The sequence below is a fragment of the Hyla sarda genome, chromosome 7 (assembly GCF_029499605.1).
Source record: "Hyla sarda isolate aHylSar1 chromosome 7, aHylSar1.hap1, whole genome shotgun sequence".
Classification (NCBI taxonomy): domain Eukaryota; kingdom Metazoa; phylum Chordata; class Amphibia; order Anura; family Hylidae; genus Hyla; species Hyla sarda.
This window is the reverse complement of record NC_079195.1, coordinates 109,356,785-109,375,703: the sequence shown is the minus strand read 5'-3', so window position 1 is coordinate 109,375,703 and position 18,919 is coordinate 109,356,785. Positions and strand designations below refer to the sequence as shown.

The 18,919-nt window shown below is 41.3% G+C and overlaps 1 protein-coding gene across 4 annotated transcripts in view; it reads left to right on the top strand.

The window, feature by feature from the left end:
• LOC130282304 (uncharacterized) overlaps positions 1–18,919 on the top strand; it is a 274,576-nt gene that overhangs the window by 31,834 nt on the left and 223,823 nt on the right. Inside the window, exon 2 of one of the 4 annotated variants that reach the window (XM_056530397.1) lies at positions 3,330–3,469. The exons of the other annotated variants lie outside the window; for them this stretch is intronic. The gene's annotated coding sequence lies outside the window, so the exon portion shown is untranslated. The remainder of the gene's footprint in view (positions 1–3,329; positions 3,470–18,919) is intronic. 4 annotated transcript variants of the gene reach the window in all.

The following is an 18,919-nucleotide window of genomic DNA, read 5'->3' as shown; positions in this document are numbered from 1 at the left end:
TAAAAATGCCTCCTTCTCTACTTGGGTCACTTCTTCTTCACACCTCCACCTCTGAGTCTTCACTCTCTGTTGACTGCTTCAAGAGATGAGTCTGATTATCAGCATGCTGAGGGATCAGATTATTTGCTGCCATTGAAGTCTGTGAGGAGGGGAGGAGGTAGTGCTGTGCAAGATAATCTTTTCCTACTGCATCTTGCGGTGTCCTGATGTATAAGGAGAGGAGATTTACCCATGTGGTATACATTCATTATCATAATTTTTATTATTTTTTTTATTATTTGAACCAAAACAGTTGATTTAAACCAATATGACCTTTTCTTGACAGTCTTTATCAGAAATGAAATCAGGCGCATGTGACATTTTTGTCCAATAGCCAATATTCCACAAACTTTCCAGAAATAACATTCTTAAAATACTCCCAGAACAATCCAAGAAAGGTAATTTGTCCTTTTGTTCTGTGTCATTGAGTCTACATAGCCAGTTTGATTGACATGGGTATGGATGCACCTGCGACTAACTGGTTACCATGGGTTATAGAAAAAAAAACTGTGAGCGTTTTCAGAACAACCAATATGCATAAGCAAAATTTGGATATTTGGTCATCCTTGCTCTAGACCCACCTCTATAAGTCGGAGAGTAAAGCTACTAGCATTGCTCTGGTCATCTGCTTGCAGATCTCATGAGCTGGATCCTTGGCAATAAGTTAATCGCATCAGCATAAAAAGTTGTTTGAAACAACAGTGATTATTTAAATTCCCCACCATGTTTAAGATCTGTGTGCTACGTATGTAACATATGTGTTTTTTTTTTTTTTTTTAACAAAATTTCGATCTGACATCCCTTCTGACCAAGACCTTCTTACTCAGCAGCTTACTTTCCTGCATTATATGAATCTAGGCAATACTGTAAACATACAGGGAAGATCTCTCTGTTTGGCTTCATTCAGATCACACTTTTTTACTTACGGTTTTGTATCAGTTTTTTTCCCCCAAAATGGGAAGCAAAAAACTGACAAAACCGTATGTAATTATATATTTATAATAATCGTATACAAAGTCTGTTCCATGATGTGAATAGTAGTAGGAGGGACGGCTCCTGCCGGGGAAGTTGGCGGCATTGTGCTCCGCTCCCTGGCCAGCTCCCAGTAATATAAAATCACATCTCTGTAATTTTTATATTCCCCGCCGAGAGCCGTGATTGGCCAGTCAGAGCCGGTGATCAGGGCTCTTAGCGGGAAATAAGAAGTTACAGTGCAGAGATTTGCTTTTCTTCACATCTCCTGCCGGCTGGGAAGCGGAGCATGCCACCTGTTTCACAGGCTTATAAGTTAGGATCGCACAGGTCTTAGGAGTGAGACCTGGTGCAATCTGTCCCTCGGCCCCTGTACTACTACTCCCAGCATGGAACAGACTCTTCCGTGATGGGAGTAGTATTGCACGTGCTTCTGCAGTGTCACCACAGCCACCTGCAGACTCCTGCTGCCGGGGATGCTGCAGGAGTCCCGGGCGGCTGTAGAGGAAGTTTAAAAAACAGGTCAGGACCTTGCACAAAACCGTGGGAAAACGAACAAACTGGATACATTTAGTTGTTTAAGTTTTTATATGGGAGGTCAATGAAGTCTGTTTGCTATACGTTTGTATATGGTTTTCAAACCAGAAAACCAAAAAACGACACACGGCAACCGTATAACAAAAATGTGATGTGAATGCAACCTCCATGATCATAAACCTTGCCTTTACTGTGACTTATTCCCAGCTGAGTAGGTAGGAACAGGTTATTACTCTGTCATTAGCCTACCAGGAAATTGCTCAAATCTTTTTTCAATAATGATTTATGCTTTATGCATAAATAACCCCTTTCAAGGTATTTCACAATCACAATGAATGTTGTCTATCTGCTATCTAACCAATAATACCCATGTGAATAAGGAAATGAAATTAAATTCTAATAATAGGAAATATAGCCGGTACTTGGGGATGTTGGGGATAGTAGTAAAGACACACAGCATGTGCAACAGAAGTCTGAAGTCAGGCCGATCGGCGACAACAGAGTAAGGATCTTCAGGGGGCCTTGCAAGCAGCAGATTGGATAAGAAGGCCACATGCTACAGGGATGGGAAATTCCGATCGCCCGAAAACGCCCCCAACAAGCACGGCGGTGCTCAGAGGAGTGTATGGAGCGGGCTCCATACTCTGCAGCCCCCAGCTACTGAAAACTGCGGCTGGCTATTAACCCTTTAGATCGCCACTGTCAAAGCTGACAGCAGTGTCTCAAGGGACATGTCAATGCTCCCTAATGGGGTAGATCGCCCCCCTGCAGCGCGATCGGGGGGGGGGGGGGGGGCAATACACTATAGAGGTAGCCGTAGGGCTTACCTCTGTTCCCTGGTGTCCGTGGCTCGGTCATTGACTGGACTAGGCTCTGTCAATGGATTGCAGAGCACACAGATCAATGGAGTTCAATAGAAATCTATTATTCCCTTAGGGGACTTTTAGGATGAATCATTAGATTCCTCATGCAGATCAATAACGTGTAAAAAATAAATAAATAAATAAAAACATTTTAATAAAAGGCACCCATTAACCCCTTCAATATTAAAAGTTCAAATCACCCTATTTTTCTATATAAAAGCATGTAAAAATAAACATATTAGGTATCTCTGCGTGCATAATTGTACAAACTATTACAATATAACATTATCTATCCGGTAAATAACGTAAATGTAAAAAAAAAAATTTATACCAAACCACAGAATTGCAATTTTTAGAATATTCCAGAAAAAAAAACTATTAAGGGTCTATTCACACATACAGTATTCTGCACATATTTGATGCACAGGATTTCAAGTCATTCAGTTTACATTGAAATCTGCAGCAGAAAATCCTGCACATCAAATCTGCGCATCAAATCTGCTCAGAATACTGTACGTGTGAATAGACCCTAAAAAGTCAGATCAATACCAAAATGGTACTGATACAAAAAACTGATTGTGGCACTAAAAAATGAGCCCTCATACAGCCTTGTATGGGGGGGGGGGGGAGCTACAGGGGTCAGAAAAAGGCAATTAAAAAAGTTCAGAATTTATTTTAAATTATTAAAACATGACAGAAATTATACAAATCTGGTATTGCTGTAATCAGGCCTGCCTAAAGTATCAAAATAACCACAAGGTAAATGGTGTAGAAAAGAAAACCACTAAATTTGCAAAATTATCTTCACTATTTCAATTTCACTTCACACATATATATATAATATATATTTTAGTTCGGAGCATATGTTATGGAAAAATTAAAAGGTATCATTATATTGGTTATTTATGGCTATTATAGGGCGAGGAGGAAAAAACTAGAGTGTAAAAGCGAAAATTGGCGTGGACAAGTGGATCGTCATGAGGGACAAGAAGATTTTGCTCCATTTTAGTCCTGTGAACAAGTAGTTTTTTAATACATTTCCACACCTCTGCAGTATAGTAAGTATGAATAACTGTATTATTTAAAAAAATCACATTCTATACGGATAACTCAGAATATCAATATACCTCCCAACATTTCAATCCCATGTCTCAGGACTTTTTAAAGGGGTACTCCGGTGCTTAGACATCTTATTCCCTATCCAAAGGATAGGTAGAATATGTAAAAAGAAAAAAACACAGAGATGGCGCCTTGATGGTGCCTTTACCCTTTTAATTCTAGGGCGTAAAGGGTGGGGTAGGTCGGGAGAGGAAGGGGGGGGGGAATTATTCTGCTCACCTTTCAGAGTTGTGCTGCATCCAGGTACAACACTGTGAAGCGTTTTTGCTGGTGTGCGGCAAGGTTCCGGGGCCCCTAACCGCTGGAACAGCTGGCCGATGTTCTGGTTGGTCTCCGGTGCTGCGGGGTGCCAGCCGGTGTCGGCGTTCTGGAGCGCTGCTTCTGTGGGATGGGTACCGTCGGCTGGTGTGTCCCAGATGTCCAAGTGCAGTCCGCTGGCAGATGTTACAGCTGCTGTCAGTGGTGATGGCCCCCTCGATGTATACTGGTCCCTTGCGGTCAGAGTGCAGTTGGAGTCACGGTGAGCAGAAATGGCAATAATGTAGGAGAAAATGGCAGGAGTCCCCACGCGGGGGTATGCTCTGGAAAAATTCCTCGGCGTTTGCTGTGAAAGCGCTTCTCCGTTGCGATAATGAATGGCTGAAACTTCTTGACTAGAAGGGGGGATCCACAGGTCAGTGTTTCTTGTCTTCGCTCTGTCCTCTGCCCAGGCGGCTCCAGGTCCAGGAATGTCCGGGGGTTGTGGCTGAACTTTTCCTCAAGGAAGACAGTGCGGAGCACAGGAGCTGAGGCAGGAACGCGTCGGGGGAGGGAGCAGACGTGCTCACGGCCTCTCCCTCCCCCGACATGTCCCTGCCTCAGCTCCTGTGCTCCGCACTGTCTTCCTTGAGGAAAAGTTCAGCCACAACCTGTACCTGTAGCCGCCTAGTCAGAGGACAGAGCGAAGACAAGAAACACTGACCTGTGGATCTCCCCTTCTAGTCAAGAAGTTTCAGCCATTCATTGTCGCAACGGAGAAGCGCTTTCACAGCAAACACCGAGGAATTTTTCCAGAGTATACCCCCGCGTGGGGACTCCTGCCATTTTCTCCTACATTATCCAAAGGATAGGGGATAAGATGCCTGATCGTGGGAGTCCCGCTGCTGGGGAACCCCGTGATCTTGCACGCGGCACCCGGTTTGTAATCAGTCCCCGGAGCGTGTTCGCTCCGGGTCTGATAACCAGCGACTACAGGGCGGGCGGCTTGTGACGTCACGCCTCCGCCCCCGTCTGACGTCACGCTCTGCCCCTCAATGCAAGCCTACAGGAGGGGGCGTGATAACGGTCACGCCCCTCCCATAGACTTGCATTGAGGGGCGGAGAGTAACATCACACAGGGGCGGAGGCGTGACGCCGCACGCCCTGTAGTCGCCGATAATCAGACCCGGAGCGAACACGCTCCGGGGACTGATTACAAACCCGGGTGCCGCGTGCAAAATCACGGGGGTCCCCAGCGGCGGGACTCCCACGATCAGGAATCTTATCCCCTATCCTTTGGATAAGGGATAAGATGTCTAAGCACCAAAGTACCCCTTTAAGCTCACCCAGGAAATAAACTTTGCCTTTTAGCATTTCTTTTCATGAAGGTATGCATCTGTTTTATGTATATTTTATACAGTTTTTCTTCTGTAGAGTAAATCATGCACTTTTGTCACTTTTATGTTTTGTGACTGTTATATTTTGCCTGGTATTTTAGCTAGCTACGTTTTATAGACAAGCTTAGGGCCTGCTTACAAGAACTACCAGTTAACACTTGTGACAATTTGCAAGAATAATTGCACAATGGATCAGTGATGAACTTTATTGCTAGTAAAGTTTAGTCATCCTTACATAGGAATTAAACATTTTCTGTATTGTACTACTGCAAAGATGTGGACAAATATGGTTATAGTACATAGTTGTAATGGTGGGTCAACCGGTTTTATAGACCTCCCTAATGTTTTATGTTAGAGGGTTTCCCAACATAAAATAAGGGGTTATATTACTATGCTATCAATAAATCATGTCTGCTTTTTGAACTTGTTGCCAAATGTATAACTTTCACTTGTAAAAAGTCCCTCCAGTAACCCTTATCCTACCATTGTTTTCGGTTTTTGTTCGCTACATCCTCCTGCAGGCCACTGTCTGGCAGGACAAGCATGTGCAGATTCCTAATTTCTGGTCACACAGTAGACTTGTCTAGGGGTGAGAGTGGGTTAGAATTTGGTTTAAAAAAAGGAGGAAAAAAAAGCTTATCCATGGTGTTCATATGCCTATTTAAAAAAGGTGAGACAGTCCATTTTGTTTATTTTTTTGCCTATTTTATGCACACTATCCATCACCAGTCCTACAGTGCTATTTGTTTTATTCCAGCACAGCACATTTGGTCATGTGATCACAAGTATCTCACCAAATCTTCTGGTGCCTTATGGTTACAACAGGATGTCAGACTCTGACCTCATGTGAACTACAAGATGACATCATCTGCTCCCAGACCCCTCCCCACCCCTCGCAGCTCTATCTCTATGAAACCAGGATTTATTTTTCCTTGATATTCCCTAAATCATGGCAAAAATGGAGATTGTACCACAATGTCCAAAATATGATAGACATGTACATTTTTTAACAGTTTTGGAAAATCACTTGAACAGCGTAGATACGGTAAAAATGTGTTAAAAAAATGCTATATAAATTCAATATGTGAACACAGCCTAAAGACATCAAATCTTTATAAAACCTGTCAATTGTGATTATAGGTCAACTTGCTTTTGCATTATGGCAATATTTCTCTAAAAAAATTGCATCAGAACAGCACAGTATGAACTGACACCAACCCTCTTATAAGTCTGAGTAACCTGGGTGACTAGCTGTAATAATATATAACACCCCAGCTAAAGCTGATGGATTCATGGAAAATGTTGGCTGCATTACAGAACCCACATCAGTTTGCATTTGTAAACCAAAAAGTTTATCCCATGCCTGCAACATCAGCAAAAAGTGCTAAGAAAAGGGCATACACAAAAAGCTGTACATTATTTTCTAACAATACTAATTATTCCCTAATAATATGCTGCAATATAAAGGGGGGGGGGAACCTTCTTTAAGGAGCGATAGGGATTTTGTGGGATACAACACTGTGCTTCCAATCCCCTAAATTGCTAAGGGCTGGAACACCTCCTCGCTTCCCTTCCCATCACTTTCCTTTGATTGACAGCCAGGGCATAGCCTCCAACACTGAGCCTTGTTTACAAATCTGGTTTCTACGCTGCATACAAACAGTGTGCAGGTGTGAGATTTTTTTTTTTTTTTGGGACAATGAAAAAGTTCAATCCAACACAGCGCAGCAGAACATATCTCTAGTGATATTAACCTGAAATACAAAAATAGATTGAATACAGATTTCTCCTGTTCTGAGATTTGTAGCTTTCCCATATTATGGTCCTGTATGGGGCTGAGTTTCCTTTTTGGCATCTTCAGGTTTCTCAACTCTTATCACGGAAATAGATTGAAAGGGCACAAAACATTATGCTGGCGACCAGCGTGATTTCTTGTTTTGCAAGGTTCGTATTTACATATGTGGAGCATAGGCCTTTGAATAATCCCATGAGCAGAAAGACAGAAATTGCCTCTAAACTGCTTTTGCCGGACCCTCTGCTGGGATCTGGTCTTTTTTGGTAAATAAAAATAAGTAATAGCAAACAGATCTTAATTCTATTCAGAACAGCATACGCTGCCTTACTGGGTTTAGCAGTGTTGCATTTTTTTAAAATCTTTTCTGGCCTTTATAATATATAACACAACTTCTTAGCAACACTTCAGGGCTTTAAAAAAAAAAAAAAAGCATATTATTTATAGAGCCAAAAAAATTTTTTATAAAAAGTTTGCACATTAGGTAGCTAGATACTATGCTGACTACTATAAGAAAAAAAAATTGTTACAGGTGTCAACCTATTTCACTATAGTAACCTGTCTATTAGAAATGTCATTAAAGGGGTACTCCGGTGAAAAACTTTATTTATTTATTTATTTAATCAACTGGTGCCAGAACATTCCCCCCCCCCCCCCCCCCACAATACTTTTATACATTTTTCTCAACAAACAAAAACATAACATTTTAATAAACAATACAACCTAACATATATCCCAAAGCCCCCCCATTCATTCCTCATTCACACACATTATCACACAATCAAGCACATTATCACTATTATTGCCATATTATATCACCTTATATTTTTCCTGATTTGTTTGTTTTATTCTTCTTTCACCGAGCCACATATCTTATAGCTATTACTCAAAATTAGCATTATTTTTTACTTAAAATGTTCCCATAATTTAGCCTGTTTTACAAATGTTTTAATCTTGCTTGTTCTGTCCTATCTCAATCTCTCCATGGTACATATATATGTATAAGAGAACCAAATATTTCAGCTACTGTTGGTAAGTCAGTGGTTTTCCAATATTTTGCTATGGCTATGTGAGTAGTACCTTATGTATGAAATCCTAACGATAACAATGCTACTTCTGGAACCCTTGGTAATTGGTCCCCAAGTAATCTCATTTGTAAATGATGAATGTCTTTCCATAGATGCTGTACCACCTGGCATTCCCACCAAATATGCATTAATGTGCCCTCCTCTCGTCTGCATCCACAACATAGAGAAGACGTATTAGGGTACATCCTAGATATTTTTCTTGGTGTTAAGTACCAGCAGTACATCATCTATTTGGAGGATTCCAAATGAGCTATACAATGTGATACCTTTTAGAGGCAAAACATATATACTCTAGCCCATGAGGAAGGTAATATTAAAATACCCAAGTCTTTTCCCCATCTTTCCTGGAATTGTAAATAAATTGTTGATGTAGCAGCTCGTATAGCCTTATATTCTCTTGATAGCTCTCCTTTCCCTCCTATAGATTTCAAGGAGTACCAAAGGATAGGGGATAAGATGCCTGATCGTGTCTCCATACTCCGGCCCTGTGATAGTGATTCATCGGACGCGGAGCAATGTTCGCTCCGGAGGCTGATGATAGCGGGGTGCTGCATGAAAGATTGCGGATGTCCTTTGGATAGGGGATAAGATGTCTTAGGGCCGGAGTACCCCTTTAAGGAAATATGCCTCATAATAGTGTATAGATTCTTTGGCATCCCAGGATAGGGTAGAAATAAGATGTTGTAATTGCAAGTATTTGAAGAATTCTCTTGCTGGAATATTATATCTACTGTATATTTCTCCAAATGGTAATAAAATGTCTCCCATAGTACTAATACCACTGCTCATCCATAGAAACCTAGAATGTGTCGGCAGATAAGAACCATTTGGCCCATCTAGTCTGCCCAATAATCTGAATCCTATCAATAGTCCCTGGCCCTATCTTATATGAAGGATAGCCTTATGCCTATCCCATACATTTTTAAACTCCTTCACTGTGTTTGCAGCCACCATTTCTGCAGGAAGACCATTCCATGCATCCACTACTCTCTCATCCTCATATTACTTCCTCATATTACTTTTAAACCTTTGCCCCTCTAATTTAAAACTATGTCCTCTTGTGGTAGTTTTTCTTCTTATAAATATGCTCTCCTTCTTTACCGTGTTGATTCCCTTTATGTATTTAAAAGTCTCTATCATATCCCCTCTGTCTCTTCTTTCTTCCAAGCTATACATGTTAAGGTCCTTTAACCTTTCCTGGTAAGTTTTATCCTGCAATCCATGTATTAGTTAAGTAGCTCTTCTCTGAACTCTCTCTAGAATATCTACATCCTTCTGGAGACACGGCCTCCAGTACTGTGTACAATACTCCAAGTTAGGCCTTACCAGTGTTCTGTACAGCGGCATGAGCACTTCTATCTTTCTACTGCTTATACCTCTCCCTATACATCCAAGCATTCTGCTAGCATTTCCTGCTGCTCTATTACATTGTCTTCCTACCTGTAGGAAGTCTTCTGAAATAATTACTCCTAAATCCCTCTCCTCAGATACTGAGGTCAGGCCTGTATCACATATTCTATAGTCTGCCCGAGGGTTTTTATGTCCCAGGTGCATTATCTTGCACTTATCCACATTGAATGTCAGTTGCCAGAGTTATGACCATTCTTCTAGTTTTCCTAAATCCTTTTCCATTTGGTGTATCCCTCCAGGAACATCAATCCTATTAGATAGCTTTGTGTCATCAGCAAAAAGACATACCTTACCATCGAGACCTTTTGCAATATCACTAATGAAGATGTTAAACAAAATTGGTCCCAGTACAGATCCCTGAGGTACCCCACTGGTAACAAGACCTTGCTCTGAATATACTCCATTGACTACAACCCTCTGTTGTCTGTTACTCAGCCACTGCCTAATCCACTCAACAATATGGGAGTTCAAGCTCAATGACTGTAGTTTATTGATAAGTCTTTTATGTGGGACAGTGTCAAAAGCCTTACTAAAATCTAGATATGTTTACTGCTTCTCCGCCATCTATTATTTTAGTCACCCAGTCAAAAAAATCAATAAGATTTGTTTGACATGATCTCCCTGAAGTAAACCCATGTTGTTTTTCATCTTGCAGTCCATGGGATTTTAGATGTTCTACAATCCTATCCTTTAGTAGGGTTTCCATTAATTTCCCCACTATTGATGTCAGATTTACTGGCCTATAGTTGCTTGATTTCTCCCTTCTTCCTTTCTTGTGAATGGGCTCGACATTAGCTAATTTCTAATCTACGGGATGACTCCTGTTACCAGTGATTGGTTAAAGGAGTATTCCAGGGAAAAACTTTTTTTCAATTTTTATTTTATTTTTTATTATATCAACTGGCTCCAGAAAGTTAAACAGATTTGTAAATTATTTCTATTAAAACACCTTAATCCCTCCGATAATTCTCAACTGCTGAAGTTGAGTTGTTCTTTTCTGTCTGGTAACAGTGCTCTCTGCTGACATCTCTGCTTGTCTCGGGAACTGCACAGAGTAGAAGAGGTTTGCTATGGGGATTTGCTTCTACTCTGGACAGTTCCCGAGACAGGTGTCATCAGAGAGCACTAAGACAGAAAAGAACAACTCAACTTCAGCAGCTCATAAAGTACTGAAAGGTTTAAGATTTTTTAATAGAAGTAATTTACAAATCTGTTTAACTTTCTGGAGCCCGTTGATATATAAAAAAAAAAAAAGATTTTTCCTGGATAACCCCTTAAAATAAATCTCTGACTGGTTTTGCTAGCTCACTACTAAGCTCTTTTAATAATTTTGGGTGTATCCCATCAGGCCCCTGTGACTTATTTGTCTTCACTTTAGACAGCAAACCTAGAACCTCTTCTTCTGCATCAAACAATTCATGAGTCTTCCCTAATTGAGGTCCTTTTGCTTCTTTTTCTTCTGTAAAAACTGAACAGAAGTATTCATTAAGGCAGTCGGCTAGCCCTTTATCCTCTTCTACATACCTTCCTTCCTTTGTTTTTAATTTAGTTATTCCTTGTTTTGATTTCCTTTTTTCATTTATATATCTGAAGAATGTCTTATCCCCTTTTTCACAGACTGATCTAGTTTTTCTTCTGCCTGCGCTTTCGAAGTTCTTATGACTTGCTTGGCCTCTTTCTGCCTAGTCTTGTAGATTTCCCTATCTTCATTGCTCTTGGTTGTTTTAGAATTACTAAATGCTAGCTTTTTGTTTTTTGATTTTGGCCATAAAACACAGTGGTCTCTTCCTTTTTCTGCTTTTACTGACAAGTATAATGCAATTTTCTGTTGCATTCAATAATGCATATTTTAAGTAGTCCCATTTTCTCCAGGACTCCATGTAATCCATTGCAGTCTGATAGGGACTCATTTATGACTAATCTCATTTTTGAAAAGTCTGTTTTTCTAAAATCTAAAACTTTTGTTTTTGTGCGGTGTGACTCCTTCACTGTTCTTATATTAAACCACACTGACTGGTGATCACTAGATTCCAAGCTTTCGCCTATAATAACATCATATACCAAATCCCCTTTGTGAATATCAAATCCAAAATGGCCTCACTCCGGGTTGGCTCCTCAACCACTTGTTGTAGAGCTAATCCCAGTAGAGAATTTAGAATATCTGTACTCCTGGCAGAACTAACTATTTTGGTTTTCCAGTTTATATCCGGAACATTGAAGTCTCCCATAATGATAACTTCTCCTTTCATTGTCATTTTAGTTATTTCCTCAACTACTAGATCATCTAATTTTTTAACTTTGCCAGGTGGTCTATATATCACACCTACACGAGTTACTGTCTGATTACCAAACTGGGTCCACCAAGAGAAGTCTGCCTTGGGAATGATATATTGTAAGACTTCAAGAGGGGTGTTCTTATATTTAATGGGGTTTAAAATTTTGTGCGAAAGAGCATACGTCCATATTTCCAGGCCAGCAGATAAAGTGGGGCTATTTATTTGGGGAATTTTGGCCGTTAAAGGACATCTGCAGCGCTCATACATAAGAAAAAAAAAAAAAAAAAAAGTTTACCTCATCTGATGGCTCTTTCAAAGACCTTTCCAATGATACCTCATTTGTCAAATTTGGCCCAGCCATTCTCTTGTAATTGCCACCTGTAGCAGTAAGCAGCCATATAAAGACTACATTTTCCATGACTCCCTGCGCCAGCTTCCTGTTAGCTGCTGTTCTCTCCCCCTCCTCTCCCCCCCCCCCCCCCGAGGAAATTATAATAAATTATAATAAAGTGACACCCACAGCTCCTTCCCTTGTGGTTATCTCCTCCCATCCTCCCCTTCCCAGCTCATCAGCCCTCTCCACCCTCACCACATGTACTGATAGGCTGCGGCCCCTAGTGCTGGGCGGTATACCGGTATGAACTGGATACCGGTTTTCTTTTTCTCCCACGGTATGGATTTTTGCCCATACCGCTATACCGGTCGGGCCCCTCCCCCACCCTCCAGATGAATTGTAGTGCCCTCACTTGTCCCAGTGTGCTTCTGTGGCCCGATAGAAGCTAATCCATTTACTGTGTCCCCCCCCCCCCCCGCTGCGCCTGTCAGCCAGCGTCCCCGCGAGCATGATCAATCCCCACCACTAGCGGAATCCATGTGCCCACTAGCGGTGTCCCGCGATCACTACCATCACCGCTAGCGGGGTCCCTGTGCCCACTAGCGGTGTCACAAGAATGCCTCCCGCGAGCGCTACCATCACCACTAGCGGGGTCCCTGTGCCCACTAGTGGTGTCACAAGAATGCCGAGAGCGGCTCTGTTCCCCGTTCCTGTCAGCTCTCAGGGTACGGGAACAGATTTAAAAGCCTCGCCTGTGGTTAACGTAGTACTGCGCAGGCGCAGCACTACGCAAATAGTGTAGGGCTAACGTAGGCAGCGCTAGGAGCCTAGCGTTAGCCTTACGCTATTTGCGTAGTACTGCGCATGCGCAGTACTACGTTAGCTGCGCGCAAGGCTTTTATCTGTTCCCGTACCCTGAGAGCTGACAGGGACGGGGAACAGAGCCGCGCTCTGCATTCTTGTGACACTGCTAGTGGGCACAGGGACCCCGCTAGCGGTGATGGTAGCGCTCACGGGAGGCATTCTTGTGACACCGCTAGTGGGCACAAGGACCCCGCTAGCAGTGATGGTAGCGATCGCGGGAGGCATTCTTGTGACACCGCTAGTGGGCACAGGGACCCTGCTAGCGGTGATGGTAGTGATCGCGCTCGCGGGGGGCACATTTGACACCGCCCAGCACTAGCGGCCCCTACTGTGCGCTCAGCCAATCAGCGCTGAGCGCATAATAACATTATGAATATTTATAAGATGGGAGGAGAGGGGCCAGCACGACGAGCGGCAGGGGGAGTGAAGCAATCCCCCGGCGCATTATGGGCATTTGTGACGTAGCATCGACCAAGATGTCTTCTCCATAGAAAATAATAGGTCGACGCTACTTGTGTTAGGGGACTAGGAGATGACTCCTGGTTGCGGCATAGCGGAGAAACGGGACCAGCCAGGTAATGGATCCCATTTAGAAACTTATATAACTTGTGATATTATTACATTTGGGCCCTAATTTGCTAGCGCTGCAGTTGTTCTTTAATCACGAAGAAAGAGAGGGACTCCAGCTCAGCTCAGGAAAATACAGCTTTATTCACATCAACGAGGCAACAGGTAACAGGGAGGAAGTGACGCGTTTCGGCCAGGTGCTGGCCTTAGTTGTTCTTTAATGATACAGACCATAACACCGACCTTAATGATGGTGCCTTACTTAACTGTGTCTCCATTTCGTCCCAGATTGCTTCACTATCATTATGCCACCATCGTTGTCATTGAGTTAGTATAGTAGCTTGATAATAACATAAAAGGTCCGGGCATCCCAAACCCCCTTCTTTTACAGGCATATACAATATTTGGGCAGAAATCCTAGCTTTCTTATTTTGCCAGACCTAATGCAACAGTAAAGCTTGTAATCCTTTAATAGCTGCTCCTGGAAATTTAATTGGGAGATTACGGAATACATACATTTACTTTTGGGAAGTAAAAACATTTTAATTACTGAGATCCACCCTATCCATGAAATTGGAATCTTAGAGAAAGTGGCTATATTTGCCTTAAATTGGGAATTTAACATTTCCAAGTTAGCAAATAGGAAGTGTGATGGGGAAGTTGACAACTTAATTCCCAAATAGGTTAAAGGGGTTATCCACCATAAGGTGATTTTTGTGTGTACCTGGCAGACAGCAATGGATATGTTTAGGAAGGAGCTGCGCTTGTCTTGGGGCTAAATGGCTATGTTGTGGGATTAACATAACACTGTGGCTAGCTTTTTGTGAACTAACATTTCCTGTTTGATCTTTTTTTGACTACAAATCAGACAATTCCACAGAAGAATTGTGAGAAAATCGTCACACGCAGGTACAGACACTATATTATGAACTACACTAACTTTACAGCCCCTGTAGCTTAGTCAAATAAAAAAAATTCCTGGAATACCCCTTTAAGGATTCTGATGTCCATACAAAGGGATATTTAGCTTCTAATTCATCCTGTTACGTACAAGAATAATGGTAGAACAATTGACTTTGCCATATTTAGCTTATAATAACTCAATTTGCTGAATTGTGTTAACAAATCCATCACCACTTGTAAGGAACAACAAGGGTTTGATACTAACAGGAGCACATCATCCACAAACAAACTTATGCAGTGGTCTGTAGAGCCGACATGAATGCCGCTTATCCCTGCTGCATCCCAAATCTGTTGCGCCAATGGTTCCCTGGTGCCAGAAAGTTAAACAGATTTGTAAATGACTTCTATTAAAACATATTAACCCTTCCAGCACTTATCAGCTACTGTATGCTCCACAGAAAGTTATTTTCTTTTTAAATTTATTATCCGTCTCACCACAGTGCTCTCTGCTGACACCTCTGTCTGTCTCAAGAACTGTCCAGAGCAGGAGAAAATCCCCATAGCAAACCTATCCTGCTCTGGACAGTTCCTGATACAGACAGAGGTACAGCAGAGAGCACTGTGGTGAAACAGATAATACATTTAAAAAGAAAAGAACTCCTATAAGGCATACAGTAGCTGATAAGTACTGGAAGGGTTAAGATTTTTAAATAGAAGTAATTTACAAATCTGTTGAACTTTCTTTGATTAAAAAAAAAAGTTTTTCACCGGTGCACCCCTTTAACCCCTTAATGACGCAGGACATAAATGTACAGCCTGGTTCAGTGGTACTTAACGCACCAGGACGTACATTTACGTCCTGTACATGACAGTGAGCATCGGACCGATGCTCGGGTCATGTGCGGCAGATCCCAGCTGCGGTCACCAGCCAGGGACCCACCGGTAATGGTGCACATCAGCGATCGAGCTGATGTGTGACATTAACCCCTCAGATGCCATGATCAATACAGATCGCGGCAGTGCGGTCTCTAAAATGGATCCAGCATGTTGGCCGGGGGCCCACACACCTGCCTTCGGCCATCTCCAGTGGTCCTCTGCTCTGGTCTGAGATCGAGCAGACCAGAGCAATAGATGACCGATAACACTGATCTGTGCTATTCCCTGTGCATAGCTCTTAACAGTATTGGCAATCAAGTGAAAAAATTATTAAAATGTAAAAATCTAAGTTAAAAAAAGGATTAAAAAAAGTAAAAAATAAATAGAAAAATCCCCTCCCTCAATAAAAATGTAAACTGTCCTTTTTTCCCATTTTACCCCAAAAAAGTGTAAAAAAAAATTAAAATTATTAATTAATAAACATATTTGGTATCGCAGTGGGAGTAAATATCTCTAAATATCTTTAGCTAAAGCCGCTAAAGGTGGTTGCCACATGGTAGATCCCAGGGGTCCCCAGCAGCGGGACCCCGGCGATCTGACATCTTATCCCCTATCCTTTGGATAGGGGATAAGAGGTCTAGGGGCAGAGTACCCCTTTTAATAGATACTAAATGGTGTCTGCATTATGGCTGGAACCTGCTTAAAATGATAGCTGTTATCTGCTTGCTCTCTATAGCAACACCACAACTTCTATTTAGACCGGCCTGTTTCCTTCAGTGTGATTTATGCTGTAGATGTCTGAAAAACTGGCAATATGCTAATCACAGCAAATGAATGTAAAGGGCTGCAGCATGAAAGTGGTTTAGCAAAACAGCCTAAAGATCTATTTATTTTACTCGGAAGCAAAAACTGCAAACAGTCAGTATTACCATGATTCATTGATGTAACCTAAAAATAAAGATGCTTATACAACTAATACAAGCAAACCAGATTATAACTCTCTGAGTGTGCGTCCTTCAGATGAGCCAGTCATAGACTGACTGAAGAAGTCAAGACAACTGTAGAAGCTATCAGAGATCCAAAGAAAAAAAAGCAAGTATTTTAAAAACTATTGCCCAGATGGATTAATTTGACAAAACTGACCGATTTGCTAGCTGCAACCAATTACAGCTTTTACTTTACCAAACCTCCTTAAGTTGAGCTGTGATTGGTTGTTATTGGCAAACCAGTAAGTTTTTGTCTCAGACTGATTCATCTGGGTTTATGTTTCTTATAGTTATAGATTATAGGTTATAGATATAGACTGTTAATTTCAGGGACACTTTGACAATATTTGTTATGGTATCACTATGGGGCATTCAAAAAGGAACCAGTCAAGAATTCATGTGTGTTATTGGAAAGAACCTTGTGACTATTACGTATTCAAGTGAGCAAAGGTAAAGTATAAAATGGTGGGGTCTGTTGTTCGAGCACTACTGTGATACAGTATAACAAATGACTTCAATATGCCAGTATGTACACAGGACTTTCTTTATTCAGATAGGTTAGTAAAAGGACAACGCGTTTCGGCGCAAACTCGCGCCTTCCTCAGGTCCACAAAACAATAAGTTGTGCTGTCCTGGAGGAACTTCCTGTTCAGTGGCTGGTCCTGGTAGGGTTTTCTTTTCCTTTTTCTACCATTGCCGTGTAGATAATACACCAGGATGTGCCCTGCTTTTCTCTCCATTTCTTTACAGTCTATTACGTATTCAAGAATATTCAGATCTATGTCAAAAATTAACTAACAGTGCATTAGGAAAGTTTTCAGAAGGTTTCACTTTTTCACATTTTGTCATGTTGTGGCCTAAACTATATTGCTAAAATATAATTTTTTTCCCCCTAACATTCTGCATTTAATACCCCATAAAAGAGAATTAATAGAGAATTTTAAAATAGAATTTTAGAAATTTTATCAAATGTATTAAACATAAATAATTGGCATGGGCCTAAGTATTTAGATCCTTTGCTATGACACTTAAAAATGTAGCTCTTAGGGCCTCCTATTTCTCTTGATTTCTTGATGTTTCTACACCTTGACTGGAGTCACAGCCGTCACATCTCCAGTCCCGGGAACGAAAAACTTTTTCAGACTGGAGGCGCAGCCCCGCAAAGAAAGCGGGTGCTGCTCTTTGGCCGGATAACCCCTTTAAATGAAATCAAAATATGTATCCATGTACTCAGCACTTTCTGCCATATCACATGCTGCCTGCAGATCAGAATGCTTGTTCAGTGCAACAGATTTTATTTGCCAGTAGCCTATGTCTTACATTGCTTTTACCACTTCTCTCTTTAGGGTACCCTTTACTCCAGTCGTCTATAACCTTCTCCATTCAGAACAAGTGCAAGTGCACTTGCATGTACAGATTTACACATAAAAAAAAAAAAAAAAATAAAAAATAAATAAATCTGCTTTGGCCCTTTTACTAGAATTCTAATCTTGTCCTAATATGGGACCCTTGGTATGTTCATTACTTGGATTGGTCTCCGACTTCTTATAGTGCCCCCGCATCCCCCATGCTTTCCATGTCTTTTCTTATTGTATTTCTTTTGTCTTTTTATCATTACTGCTGAATTTCTTACTTTAAAGTCTTATTGCTCTCTAATGCACTTATTATTATCTTGCCATTACACTATATTGGCCCTTTTGAGCATTTTTTGCTCTGGACTATTTTTGTCACTTTGCTATTTCATAAAACCGACAGTTGAAAAAAGGAATCTGATGTTGTAACCTAATTGTTGTTTAAATATTAAGAAATATGCCCAGTAATCTGACCAAGGGAACTTTTTTCAACAAGCTTTCTACATGTAAGATCCAAGGTTTCACAATTCTCCATCTTTGCTAATCTTTAGTTTTAACATTTGCATCATCTTATTGTGAGGTTCAGGCTACATCGCTGTCCCGTCTGTCAGTGACTGGCCGAGTTGCTTCGATCTGCAACTACAAGTAGCAGCGTGTCATCGGCCTCAGATGGGACCCCTTGGGACTCCGAGGGAGTGAGGGAGGAATGTAAAAACCTTTTCTTTTTTTTTTTTATATGCAAGCTGGTGGCACAGTTCAGACTTGATAACCCCTTTTTAAAGTATCCCTGTTTTGTTATGTTTTTGTTGTTGTAAAAAAAAAACTTTTGAAATGTCACAGACCTGTTAGAACATTTTGATCGGTTGGGGTCTCAGTACCATGACCCACACCCCTGCAGAGATTTTCATACAATTGCTCTAGACAGACTCCCTAGACTTATATTGGCACTGCACGGGAACTGGACAATGATTACTGGGGTCTTAGATATGGCAGTTTATGGTTGGTAAAAATAAATCTTTTCTACTCACTGGACTTGTCTTCTCCTGGTCAGCGCCGCAAATCACCCACCGCTCCCTGGAAGTCAGCATTCACTGTGGTTGGGGGAGACTTCTTATAAACATGCATTATCCAAAGTGGATAACCCCTGTAAATAGTATGTTGCTTTCCTGTATGCACCATAAGCAGAACACATGCACTGTTTATGGTAGCTTGTATAATATATATGGAAATGCAGAGAGGCTTTTAGAAGCTTAATTCTCAGAATGCAGACTAGCTGTAGCAGTATCAATATTAAGACTATAGCCCCT